The sequence below is a fragment of the Agelaius tricolor genome, unplaced genomic scaffold, assembly GCF_023055355.1.
Source record: "Agelaius tricolor isolate 1412-34295 unplaced genomic scaffold, bAgeTri1.0.p SCAF_10, whole genome shotgun sequence".
Classification (NCBI taxonomy): Eukaryota; Metazoa; Chordata; class Aves; order Passeriformes; family Icteridae; genus Agelaius; species Agelaius tricolor.
In genome coordinates this window covers 11019042-11033104 of record NW_027269270.1, presented here as the reverse complement: position 1 = coordinate 11033104, position 14063 = coordinate 11019042, and the positions used below count along the sequence as shown (strand labels likewise).

The window sequence follows — 14063 nt, the reverse complement described above, 5'->3', positions numbered from 1 at the left end:
AAGAGTAATTTTTAGTTCTTTTTTATGCTAAGCAGTTCAAGAATTTATGGTAGATGTACTACTCTGCTTTTAAGCCCTCTGAGTTTGTGAAAACAAATTAAAAATGATGGCTCCTGTCTTCCAGTGAGACTGTTTGATTTCATGGTGTTTGCCCAGATACCATCCCAAGTAGATTGTAACTTCAGCTGGCCACTACGTAAACTATTGGTAAGGACTGACCCAAGTAAGGATTTTGGCATGGTCCCATAAATATCTGGAGTCTTAGGAAAAAGGTGGCTATTTTTACAAAGAATGAGATGGTGATTTGCTGGTTTGGGAAAGGTAAAATTTTGCTGATACTTCATATCAATTTCTTCCCATTCTATGTGGTTTATAGTCAAGATGGAGTGGGGATTAAGGAGTGAGACAGTGGAGGGTGGAAGAAAGGGGGAAGGAGCAAAACGTTGCTTTAAGAACACAAATCAGCCAAAAGGCCATGACACATACTAGTTTCAGACTTTCTTTGAAGAGTTAAATAGACCTTTTGTTGTGAAGGAAGGGCGTACTGGCTTTTGTACATCTTCATACTTTCCCACTAAAGTAAGCATTAACCAGCAGTTGTAGGAAAGTTGTAATTCATTAATAATAAAGCTTTTCTGTCCAGTGATGTTTTTCCCCAAGACAAAATGACTTCAGGATCATGCTTACTTGCTATTGAAGAAATTTATGATCTGGCACTGAGTCTTGCAGGCCTTTTGGGACTCTGTCTACACAGGGGACGTGATTTTTTCCAATGAAAGCAAAGTTAAATACTGTGGCACATAAGAACACATGAATTGCTAGGCAAGGAAGTTTTCTAGCTATGGAGTCATCATTCCCCAAAAGGAACTCACCCCTTCTTTTTATTTGATTCTGACATCACTGCTGAGAATATTATTGTTTCTTTTAAAAGGTTACAGGATTGTCATGGTGACCCAACAAGCCTGTAATCAGCATAAGACCAGGTTAATTCTAATCGCTGAGTCTCCTTATTAGAATCAGCATTAAGTGGTACATTTTCCTTCTAGCCAATTTCACATTTATCTTCAACTCACAGCAAAAGCAGTAGTACAGGAGTTTATGGTAGAGGTACTACTCTAAACAATACCCGTGTACAAGCTCTGATTTTCTGTTCTTAAAAATGTAAATGGAACTTTCTGCTAAAACTTTGTAGCTTTTCCTTTCTCTCTGTTGTCTTTAGGCATTTAATTTAGAAGAATTCAGTGAAGTTCTTGACTTGTAGATTGAAAATCCATACTCTTCCCATTAATTCCTTTTATTTCACTTGATACAAAGTATTTCTATTTTTTTTACTGTTATTATTAATGTTTATAGACTATAAATGAAATGCAGGATACATATAAGCTCAAAATTTTCATTTCACCAATAAATTTTTGACCCATGGTATGTTCAATATCATAGTTAGTGTAGATAATGCTTTGCTCAATTTCTCAAATGCTTCACGGAGTAGGAAAATACTATTGGGTTAGGAAATGAAAGAGTATTTATACCAGTTTCTTGTCTCTTTTTTTAACCTTTTCTTCCCACTGGTACTTAATCATTAGGTTAGTCCTAATCATATACAGATGTTATCTTTAAAACGTTGTAAGGGGTGGAGAGTAAGCATAACAGATAGTATGCTTTGATGGAAGGGCAAAAGTATGATGTATAGATATATTGTAATTTATTGTTTGATTCTTTGCTGGTTTTTAATATTCTGGCTTTTTGTGCAGTATGCATGAGTTCTCACAAGTGAGCCACTTTAGACTGTCAATTTGACAAATAGTACATATTAGTTTTTAAAGCTTATTTGTAGCTTCATACTGTCTTTGAATATATTCTTTTTCTGCAGTGTGTCTAAGGTACTCCTTGAACATCACTTGAAATGTTTGAATATTCACAAATATTTTTGTTTAGTTAATTTAACTGTCATGTTCTCACCTCTTAAAAGAAAAATCTAACATGACAGAGCACTACAGGCTTTGCTTTCCCCCCTAAGGATTAGGTTTAATACATCCTTACAGCGTTTTGAAGGAGTCTGTCCAAATCTGTACTTCCAGTACGCTATTCTTTGGCTCCTCATGACGATGGTTGTTGTAACGTGAATATCTGTTATAATAGATCATAAAGGTATCTGCTTTACTAGATGAAAGTATCCTGCACTTCTATGGGAGTATAGTTTATAAAATTGGTTTAAAAGAAACAAGTGTCCGTCTTTGAACTGTGTTCTTTTGCATGTTAGCAGTCCCTGTGCTGTCCTTGCTCAATGGGAACAGGTTGTGGGTTCTGCAGTAAAACCATCTGTAATGGAGGTGCCAGTTTCCTCATACCTGCTGTTCTTGCAGTGACTTCTGTGATTCTGGGATCACAGTGTGAAAGGAAATCAAGTCACTCCCAAAGTTTAGCATGAGGACCTATCTTAGAAATTCAAATACAGTAAATACCATAAACTGCTTCTTTTACATGGTTTATGGAATAGTCATGACAGTAGACATTTTTTGTTTTGTTTTGTCTGGTGCCTTTGGATCCTGTTCTGGGCCTTTTTTTTGGTTGTAGCATTATAGAAAGAATATTCAGTTTGTTGATTCCTTCCTTTTTAATGTTTATAACTGCCTTTGTAGTTCTTTTCTACAATTTCATACGTTTGCCTTTTCCTGGTAACATCAGTGAGTATCAGTTTATAGACATGTGTATATGGCAGCCTGTAAGAAGATGGTGTGTGTTTGTTTCTCACTGCTGGGGGCTCTGCAGAGTTTCTTGCTGATTCTCCTCAGCCTGTGTGGTGTTTCCTATAAAGCCAGTCATCCCTTGCTGTGCCTGTGTGCTTCCTCAGCAGGACTGACGTGCTCTGCTGGATCAGAGCATACAGAGAATTCACAGGTGCTTGTGATCCCCTGGCTCTGGAGACTTGGACTGAGGAGTTTGCAAGTATGACTATCAAAAGGCCACTGTTCATCTAAAAAAATCTGTGGAGAAGGAAAGAAAAAGGGAAAAGGAGGAGGCATCAAACTCTTTAAATGTTTAAGGCTTTTTTTTGTCTTATTTCCAGTTGCTGCACACTGGTTTCTTAAGCTTGTGATTCTGGTAGGTTGATGTCTCATGGGATGTCTGAGTTAGCAAGGTTGTGATGGAGTTTATGTCAGCAGCTGCTGTCAAAAGAGTAGGTTGCAAGTGCTCCTAATTTTCTCACTGCTGATTGTTTTTTGGTTTGTGGTTTTGTTGTTTTTTGGGGTTTTTTTGCATTAGTGTTTAATCATCACTTTTTTTTTTTTTTAATCAAAATATAAAAGCCAGTAAAGTAATACTAACAGTCTTTACTTTTCCCAGTTCAGGATCCTGGTCTTGATTTTCATGTATTTCTCATATCTGTGACAAAGTTTCTTGAAGCAGTATTACTGAGAGTGTTCTCAAACTGGAAGACCAGATAGTGAGTTATCTACTCAGAGCAGCAGCACAATGTCTTGACTTCACAGTCTGAGCTCTTTTTTTTGTCAGAGGACAATATGGACCCATAATTGATAGATTTTTGGCACTATTGACAAATTTACTGTTGCAGTACAGGACTTGGTTTTTTAAAGCCCATTACAGATATTCTTAAAGCAATATGTCCTGCATTTCATTCTGTAGCATTATTCTGATATTTGAACATATATATATTTTATGCTGTGTTATGCCATATCAAATGATATTGCCCTGAGGGTGAAGGTAGAAAACCTGAGCAAAGAAAAACATAGTTTTTGTTAGGTAGGGGAGCTTTGCACTGCATTGGAAAGGAATTCTGGCATAGCTTCCTTGTGTGTGTCTGTGTTTGAAGTGTGGAGAGAATAGCAAGGAAATAGGTTTTCAGAACACACCAGTGAGCTTGCTTGTGTTACAAGCTGTTTCCATTTCTTTTTCTACTGATAAGTAACATGGTGTGTTACCAGTGATACTTCCCCTACTCCGCTGTTCTCTCTAGATCAGAGTTAACACTTGCATTGAATTAAATGCTTCAGTGAAGAGCATGAGTTTAAGACACGGTGAGTGATAAAAATTGACATCTGAAGATGAGCAGGGCTGCACAGGAAGCAATTGGTTTGGAGTGCTGGTGGGTAAGTCCTTTACTGTTACATAAGCGAGTAAATAAAATTAAATAGTGGACATTTTGGTGAGATCCCCCCTAGGCCTTTCATGTTCCTTGCCTGCAATAGTTTATTCTGTTTTTCACCTATATGTTATATGGATAAATCAGTTTTCAACTAATTGGGTTAAGACTTGTTACATATGTGTCAAGCTTGGTAAGGAGAAAGTAAACCCTGATTTCAAAATGTATCTGCTTCATTTTCAAAAGAAAGGTCAAAAAGCATTTTTTGTTAAATTAAACTTGAGTTTCTGAATGTGCCTTGAACATCTTACTGAAGCAATTACATGATTTTTTGGATTGACTCAGTGCTTGTGGTACAGAACAGACAATTAATAATAAATAGTCCACAACTGAACTTTGAAGTGCTATTTGGTAATATTAAGTAAACCATGTTTGTTACCAGTTTCAGAACTCATTCTTAAAACTTACTCAAATTCTGAACTTTGGTCTTTTTCCAGCAGACAGTGTAAAGCATGAGATAAGCCACATTTGTTTCAAGGAGAGAACACTTGAGCCTGAAATTGGTGTCTCTCCTGAATTCATTGTCTGGTAATGAGCTCTTGCTCCTTAGATTGCACTCCAATGTTTCTGCTTGGAAGATTGGTACTCAACTGTAGATATTGACAATAAGGATCATTTTAAGATCTGTTGGCATTTGAAGTTTTACTTGGGAAAATTTCAGTAAGTTTAATAGTCCTGCTGTAGCTGCAGGATGCCACCAGTAGTAGCAGTGGCCTCAGCATGCACATGCAGTTTGTATGTGCCAGGAAGTCAGGGTGTTAGGGTTGGTGTTGGTGCTGTAGCTGTTCCCATGAATATTCCCATGATGATCATGTGAATAGTTCTGAGGAGGAGTAGGGGTGATACTACCCTTTGTGATTGTTTTTTGAGGATTTCATGGTTGGGGTGTTGGTTTGTTTGTTTGTTTTATGAGCCTAGTCCTTCGCACAAATCCTTTTCTGAAGATACGGATTGAATATGAGGCCAGGCTTCCTTAGGTGAGCTCTTAGCTTTCTAGTAGGAATCAGGGAATGTGTTTGGCTGTGTCTCCTGTGTGCTGGAATCCACATGCTTGGAGTTATCTGCCTGACTCCACCTGGCTTCAGACTGACAGTCCCCTCCTGCCTTTCAAAGGCTGCCAGGCCAGCTAAAGTAAAAGAGCCAGCCTTTGATTTAATTTTATCAGCTGAAATCCATGCAGAAAGTTAGAAAACTGTACAGAGAATCATATTTTCACTTAAATACTTTTTATTTTAGTGTAGCAACATTAATAATAAAATGCAGTCATTTTAGAAATTAACTTCCTTATATTCTGAAGTTGTTAGGAATAATGCATAAAGCACGGTGAAGCATATAGATAAGTGAAGTAATATAGTTTAAGATGCTGCATTTCCAGAAGTCATGTTAATTTCATAGGAAATTTAATATGTGAATAACTCACTGTGAAGACAAAAAAACTTAGAAATTATTACTTCAGAAAGTTTTATGGTAATTTGTGAAGGCTGCAGAGAGATTCCATGCTATGATGATCATAATTCAGAAATGTAAATAATAGACCATTTATTTTTCTCATTGCCTATTAAGCATAGTCTCTGGAGTTATAAAACAGGAGCCAGAACCTCTGGGTGGCTATTTAATTTTTAAATGTGTTGATAGAATTAACAGAGAAGGAAGAGGCCTGAAAGCTTGTGTATCTTTGCTTTATATGATATGGAATTAAAAGCAGATCTAGTTGTTTCTTCTTTTTAAAGCGATATTCTTTTAAATGGCCAGAATTTAATTCTAATGCTTGAGAGAGTTCTGTTTATTGACATCTTTTGTAGAAGTTATTTTAAATTGTAGGATGGATGGCTGATGCTAGATTTAGGGAAAAAAAAAAATCCAGCTAACAAAATCAAGGTCTCAAGATCAGGTGAAGAATGCAATGCTGTGCTTTTGAATTCACTAATGATTTGATTAATATGAAAGAGAATAATTGTTCACCAAATGAATAAATCCTTGCTGTGGAAAAAAGCCTTTTTTTGTTTTGCATATGTGAAGATAACAAAGCCTCATAATACTGTGATTTATCCAGGTAGCTTAGCGATGCCCTGTGCGAACCATTTGTTTTGATGCTGCTTTTAGTTCTAGACTCTCCCAAAAGGAGAACAAACAAAACCCCCAGGATAAGCCTGTGGTGTTATTGTGTGAAGAACAAGCTACCAGAGTAATGGCAATGTAAAAAACAAAAAAATAAGATAGTGATAAGATGCACTAGAAGCTTGAGAGTAAGAGAAATCAAGACACATTCCAGTAGTAAATGTTCTTGTTTAATGTGTGGGAAGGTGAGAGCAGTTTGTGATCTGCATGCAGCAGGATGTAATGTGGAGGGATTAAACCAGAGGTCTCATGACCTCTTCACTGTTTCTGTGCTCTTGTCCCTGGCTAATTTTTGGACTGTGTATGACAGAATATTGAGACTCTCCAGCAGTGGTGAAGCTCAAAGCTACTATTTACTGATTGAAGCATTCATTGACATCACTTTTAGGGTAGTAGAGTCAAATTCCTTTTTTAGGTGAAATAGGCAAAAATTTAAAAAAGTAAAAGTTTGTGTAGATCTAAAAGGAAGAGTGTTTCATATTGTAAATGCAAAGTTTTAAAAATTTATAAAAGTAATTAAAGATTAATAAAGGTTCTTAAAACACTTTTATAAGAATAATGAATATAGTAATTCTATAATAAGAACTGTTACATATCTGGATCTTGAGAAGAATTTATTCTAATATTATTGCTTCATTAGACTGTATACTTGGTTAAAGAGAAGCAGTATTCTCATGGGAGATTTTGCTTTTAAGGTTTGTGGCTCAGAACAGTGTTCTGTGGGTGGATATTGTGATGGTTCTGCTCTGCCTTCAGTGTGAGTGCAGGCAGGAGGATGGCTCGGGGACAGCTGGCACCACAGGGTCCCCTGGGACAGAGCAGAATATGTCCTGGTGCCTTGGCTCCAGAGCTGTTCATTCAGCTCACGCTGACGGCCTGAGCTGCTCAGTTGCTGTGGAGGCAAGTTTTTGAGCATCATTACAATTTTTCTAATCGACCTGTAATTATGCTTTTAGCCTGATCTCATCACCCTGCAGTTTGTAAAGTGTCCTGTTTAGAATTCAGATTTAGTCAGGGCAAAACTGGGGAAGCACATTCCAGAGCTAATTGAATTATAAGAAGGAACTTTAAAAGGTGCAGTCTTATTTAAATCAATACAGTGTAAATCTGTGGTGTTAGACAAGACATGTTCAACACCTTTCAAATATCTTCCTACATTTCATTTTCCAACACCAAACTCCACTTTGCAAGTCAGAAAGACAAGTTATTGGTAGGATGATGATCACTTTTGTGATCTTGGGTCATGGAGAGAGGGTACATTTCCACAGAGGATTTGTTGCAAAGGGATCACTGTTATTTGTGCCATTACTGGCCAAAGCCAGTAAAAGAGAGAAATTATGAAATTATTTGCATAATTTTTAATGATGTTGCCTTGAAAAGTTGGAATAGAACCTGCAATCATAAAATGTGGCATTAAGCTTAGTTTTGAAACAGTTTTTTATTTGAGTTGACTTTTAATAGAAAGATTTATGTTTGAAATGAATTGAAAATTTCAGTTCTGTTGCTCCCATGTAAGCGTTCCCAGTGTGCTTTCTGCCTCCCATTACATTTGACATACTTTTTGGCAGCCTGACAGAAACAGCTTACTAGACAATGAACCTGAACTAGATTTCTTAATTTTTCTAACCAGTGATAAAATGGAACGGTTATGAAAATACGAAGCTGTCAGCAGTGAATGCTGCTCTCAGCATTGCAGCTCTGTGGAAGCGCTGGACTGCTGTGCATTCTGTTAAACTGGCTACTTTAAACTTAAAGTTTCTCCTTTCACATTAGTGCTGCTTTTAGTTGACATCACTATCCCTACAGTTTATATAGTATTTGTATTCAATTGTGCAAAGCTTCACTAAAACTGGGTCACTAGTTTTTCTGAATGCAGTTCTTAAAAAGTAAAAGCAAAAGAGCTTTACTGCAGAATGTACTGCTCCATGTCTGTGAGAGAGCAACTGAAGTGCTGTAAAAAGTCCCTTTAAATATGAAACTGTTTGAACCTGGCAAATCTTCGTAGAACTCTGACCCACACATATTGTTTCAAAAAATGAAATCTTGGAAATTAATTTGTCATCAGAAGATGATATGAGCAGAAGAGAAAGGTGAAGCTAGAGCAGAACCTTTTTTCAGGAATAAGGAATTAATGAACAAAAATTGACTCTAAGCAGAGAATTTCTGGGGATCGTTAAATTTCCCAGAAGGTGAAGGCAATTTGCCTTTGGCTTCTGCCTTAATATAACAGTGACAAGTAGTAGTTTTGCAGACAGATTGTCCTCTAGAGGATCCTGATTCTTAATTGTATAAAAGTTCTAATTGTTCCATTTTTAACTACTAACTTAAATAAGTTGTGCATATAACTTAATTGTGGTATGAACATCCTGGATGAATCTAAATGAAGGAAATAAATCTCACAAGTGCTACTTAAAAAGATAGAATTAAGGACATGCTAAGAAAGCAAGAGATTTAGTGTTTCACTTGCTAAAATATAGTTGTTTTTTAAAATAATACTGTTACTGCAATGTTTGCAAGTTGCCTTACTGTACTGTGCTTTTTCTCCTGAGATGGCATCAATAGTCACTGAACAAGGCTTCAGTGAAAATTACACAAAATTTAACAAAATGATGCTCTTTGGTATTGAAAATCATGTCCGAGTAAGGTGTTCAGATCATTGTCTGGCTGTTGATAGCTGGTCAGGGCCTCTGGTACCACAAGCCTGGTATAAAAGGCTGGAAAGTAATGTGAAAGCTGAGGCCAATAGAGATGTCATGATTTCAAGCCTGTGTTCCCCTCACCACATCTGCTCTTGTGTGAGTCTCTGTGGAAAGCTGGTTTTGAGGAGTGGCCTCTCTCTTACACGTGCTTCAAAATTGTGTTCTGGTGTAGAAGCTTTCAAAGACTCAAAGCAGAGATGTCTGAAGTTTTTCTGACACCTGCTTATGATGATGGTAATCTTCATGAAAGAAAAAGAGCACTAATAATTTCAGTTATTAACTGTAGAATGTACATTTAGCTTAAAAGGATATTGGAGATGCTTTTCTGCTTCCCAATAGAATTAGCATACTAAGAATTTCATCAGTTTAGTTAAAACTATTTAATCAACAGCTTAAATATGGAAGGTACCTTAGAAAGTACCTTAAAAAAGTGTTGAGTGAGGAGTAATTGACAGCTACTTGGACATGCCCTAAATTGAATAGAATTTCCAAAATTACCACAAATAGAAATATTGATGAAATAACTATCACTGAAAGAAATGGCCTCTCTGCTGCTATTCTAGGAAGAAAACAATAACTTTGGGTAAAAAAAATAATTTTTTAAAAAGTTGAAAAAAGTTAGCAGTATGTTCCTTTAACAGGAATATATATATATATATATATATAGGTAAATTATATTTTATAGTTTGGTCTGTGCTTTGGCAGTGTTGATACTTCTTGACACAGTGTTAATATTACAAAATACACAGTGCTGGGTGATTCTTTGGGTTTTGATTGGATTATAACTTTGCCAGACATTATCTACAAACAGTGAATTCTTTTGAGCAATTGTAATAAGTTTCATACATGCATTAGTTAACACTGCATTTACTAGGCAAGAAGAAAGAGCAAAACTTAATTGGAGTATTTAGACTACTGTTTCAGCATGGAAAGTTTCCCCTTTTACTGTATTTACTGATTTCTAATTGGAAAAGATAGACTTCCAAATAGTAAACCAACACAAAATGTTAGGTGTTCTGGGTAATCTTGGTATACCTTTAGTAAAGCTTGAGCACATTTGTAATGTATATGGTTTATATGAGTAGCCCTTGTGCAAAAATGTTTTTGAAGTGGGATTTCAGTGAATTAATTGGACACTGCTTAGAAAGTCTACACAACTAAGTAGTTAAGGCCAGTGGTCTGTAGCAGTGAGTTCATATTCTATTGGGAACATAATTCTAATATCACCATGGCTTTTCAATGAATCATGGCCAAGTGTTTAGCGTGTCCCAACATTTTATTCCTGGGGAAAAAAAAAAAAGGAAAATGTTCATGCAGATTGAATTGCTTTAATGACTAAGTCTAGCAGGCTTTTTATTAAAAGTGCCATATCACAGGCACTGTTTAATATGATGGACCAAAAAAATTAGGCAGGGAAAGTCACAAATGCAGTGTTTAGTTTAAAAAACAAACACCACCACCCTTGGCATCCCCCCTGCCCTAAACTAGCAACCACCAATCTCTCTCTTCCCAGGGTACTTCTTGAGCTATGGATGTGACTGAAAGCTGACTCCCATCCCTGGATGCAGGGAGCTGCTCAGCTGCACTTCACATTCATCACTTAGTAGAAGCAAATGCTGCTTTATTTGTAGACACCCAATTTCCTTCCTTTGCAGCACTTCAGCAACCATTCTTTTGTTTTAAATAGTTACAGACATCCCCTCTGGATGGCAGAACAAGGCAACACAATTACTAGTTGTGGATACACAGAATTGCACTTCTTAAAATAGCGATGTGTTGCTCACTAAGGTGTCTCCGCAGTCCAGCTGAGCTGACAGGCTCTGTTAAGCTCTGCTCAGTTGTTTTATTTGCAGGCTTTTGAGATTATTCTCTTGGTTGCTCTGGACTTTGCTAATAACCCTGCTGAAATAAATTGTTTTGGAGCTGTTTTTCAGTAACTCCATGAGATTCAGGCAGTGATCTGAGCAATTGAAGAGAAGGGTGTGTTTTATTTTATTTAACAGTAAGCTGGTACCTCAGTTTTCCGGTTCATGTAGAGTTGCATATCTATTGCAACTTTTTTGATTAAAATTCCAAATGTCATGGCTGTGGTAGAGAAGAAGCATTAACAAAATAAATGCAAGAAGTACTGCTTAAGGAGGGTGACCCTGATTTTACTCATTTCAAACTAGAGCAATGCGTTAGGGCATTAACTCTGTGCAGACACTTATCATGGATCCATTACAACAGATCACCACTTTTTTCTTAAGGACTTCAGCTCTTGAGTATTTGGAGTTTAGACAGATGAAACTGTTATTTCTCACAAATGAATCAGATGCTTGACAGTCAGTTAAAACTTAATTTATGTGCAGGATATAGAGAGTGAATATGGCAAGATTCCAGATTTTCCTGTTAACTTATTCTGTGACTCCTGATGAGCATCTCAGCCCTGAAAAGAGACGGGCTGCTGATGCAGACATAAGATAAACTCATCATTTTATGGGAGCTTCAATAAACTACCCTAGAGCATAATCCAGAGCAAAGCAAAAAAATCTCTTGCTTTAAGGAATTTTCTGGTAGCCTTAGGGAGGGTATTAATAGAACTTCTCAAGCTTAACATTATTTTAAGCCTGTAATGCGAACATTGTTTGTTCTTTAAAGTCAGGAATTTTAAGAAGATTAATATGAAGACTAGCAGAGCTCAACCTGAATCAGGTTTTATGGTGTTGTCAGTGTCTAGGTAAAAGTCACTTGTTCGGGTAAAATGTACATTAAACCTCAGCAGTAGTTCTAGTCAAGTATTTTTCCTTAGTTTATGTAAAAAAATCCTCAGTAAAGTAAAGCTGTCTAAATTATTTTGAGGTCTTTATTAAAGGTTTACAACAAACATGCTTTCTTTCATTGTGGTGGTTTATAGTGTTTTACTTTTTTGAAAATCAGATACAACAAGTCTGCTTGTTCTGGGCTGTGTTTGAACAGCTTGATCTGGGCTGTGTTCCCACCTCTGCAGGGTTTTTAGTTAGCTTTTGGAGTGGCAAGGTGGTCTCAGGGTGAAGAGGACTGTACAGTGCAAGGACTAGCAGACAGCACTGGGAGAAGGGAAGAGTGCAGCAGGATGCTGTGGGCTGTTGGGCAAAAACTCACTGGATGTGTTGAAGAAAAGGATGCATTTTACTGAGGCAATTAACTTGTGCTCTTGCAGCACACAGGACTTGCAAAGAGTCATAAGAATAGAAACCGAAATAAGGAGAATTGTAGCAGGGAAAAATAATTTAGTTTAAATCTTGTATATAAATGAAGTTTACAAACAAAAAGTGCTGATGGATTATTGAGTGATGTTGTTGTATCAATTTTATCTTTTTTTACCCCCATTTCTGATGCTGGGGAAAAGCAAGATGAGCCACCAGGGTGCTTTTTGAGAGGTATGCAGTTAGCAGTTGTGAATCTCTTCTGCACTGGAAAGTTCTGCCAGGGCATGCTCTGTGCAGCATTGTGTTGGTTCTAACAATGTAAACCCAGACAGAGTGAGAAGGCTTTAGCAAATAAAGGATTGCTACCACTTAGGTAGTGACTCTATCCCTCAAAGAACTTTCTTTGGTGTTTAAGAAAACAATATGATAGTGTGTGTGTGTCTTCCCTTGTTTATCCTGTGTGTCTTTTGCTGAGTCCCGTTAGGTTTTGCTGTAGAGCAGGTCCACACTGCTATTTGTTATTACTTCAAGTGATGTGTGTTTGTTTTTTCTCTCCTAACAGCTAAGGAACAAAAACCAAAACCCAGCTGTCTGAGAATACAGCTATGACATGGAATAAACGTTAACAATTTAGTCAAAGTATTTTGTTTTAACACTTCTAATGCTAAGCAGAGATTATGCAGCTCAGAAAGCAGATATACATTATTTTTGCTAGTACCTTCAGCTCTGGATGGTGGGTGACAGGCAGTAGCTTAGCTAACACATGTGGAATCCTGCAAGTAAAGACGGGTGAAAGGCTGCTCTATAAGTGTCCTTCTAGAGTTCATGGGGAAAAAACCCCCAAAAACTGAGATGATCAAGTATGGAAGGACTTGTTTCATGCTGCACGATGAGAGCATATGAGCATCTTGAGGTAGCTTCAGTTCTTTCAGAAACTAAATATAGAAGATTAAAAGGAAAGTTGTGTTTGTGTTTGCAATGTTGGTGACTGTGGAAAATTAAATCTAATCTGAATGTTTTATTTTGTGAAAAGTTTTTACATGTGGATGTGTGAAACTGGGCTACAAAGATAGTATGGGAGAGTTTTCCGTAATTGACTCAGGAGTACACAGTCAGAGATGAGAATTTTTTTAGTAGTAGATTTCAGTTTCTTTCCTGTTCTGGCTTTGTTCCAAAGGGAGCTAAGTGTAATGTGAGGTCAGGTTTCCCTGCTTCCTTGTCCTGTGACTGAGGACAGCACCATCAGCAGTATCAAATTCTAGAAGCCAGCAGTTTTGGGTATAAAAGCAGATTAAATTTTCAATAGGTCTTTAGTTTTCCTCAATTTTGCTTGGACTGGTGGTGCAAAATAAGTTGTTCTCATCTGTGCTAAGACTTTCTGAAATTGAGATGAAGATGAACTGGTCATATGTCTGTGCTCATACAATCTCTCTGGGACACTGGAGTTATTTCAGTGTTGCTTCCTGTAGCACTTAGAGCCATTCTTTACAGGCAGGGGTCTTGTGATGGCCAGGTTGCTGTTGTTTAGCTCAGTCTGTATTGATAAAGGCACTGTCTTCTTGGATGTTGAAAAATTCTCATCCAGGACTTTGATGTAGGCTTTACAGTGGAGCTAAATTCAGTGTGTCAGCTCATTCTCAGAATTTGTGAAGATTAGTATTTCTTTCATTGGGCTTAACAGAACTGGGTTTTTTGTAAACACAGCATCTAAGAAGCATGAGATCCAAATCATAAGGATGCTAGAAAAGAGAGACTAATAGGTACTAAAAACCTTTTTTTTTTTTTCCACCTGAGGATTACTAATTTTAAGTGTATTCTTCTTAACATTTGACATGTCATTCTAGCACAGTGGTCAGATGTCAATTTAATCTGTGATCAAAACTTTTCCACAATTGGGGTAGAGATATTTGGTAT

General features: G+C 37.0%; 1 protein-coding gene across 3 annotated transcripts in view; it reads left to right on the top strand.

Annotated features, from left to right (window-relative positions):
• The window catches only part of PARD3B (par-3 family cell polarity regulator beta), a 392403-nt gene that overhangs the window by 60739 nt on the left and 317601 nt on the right, over nucleotides 1-14063 (top strand). The gene's annotated exons all lie outside the window — the stretch shown is intronic.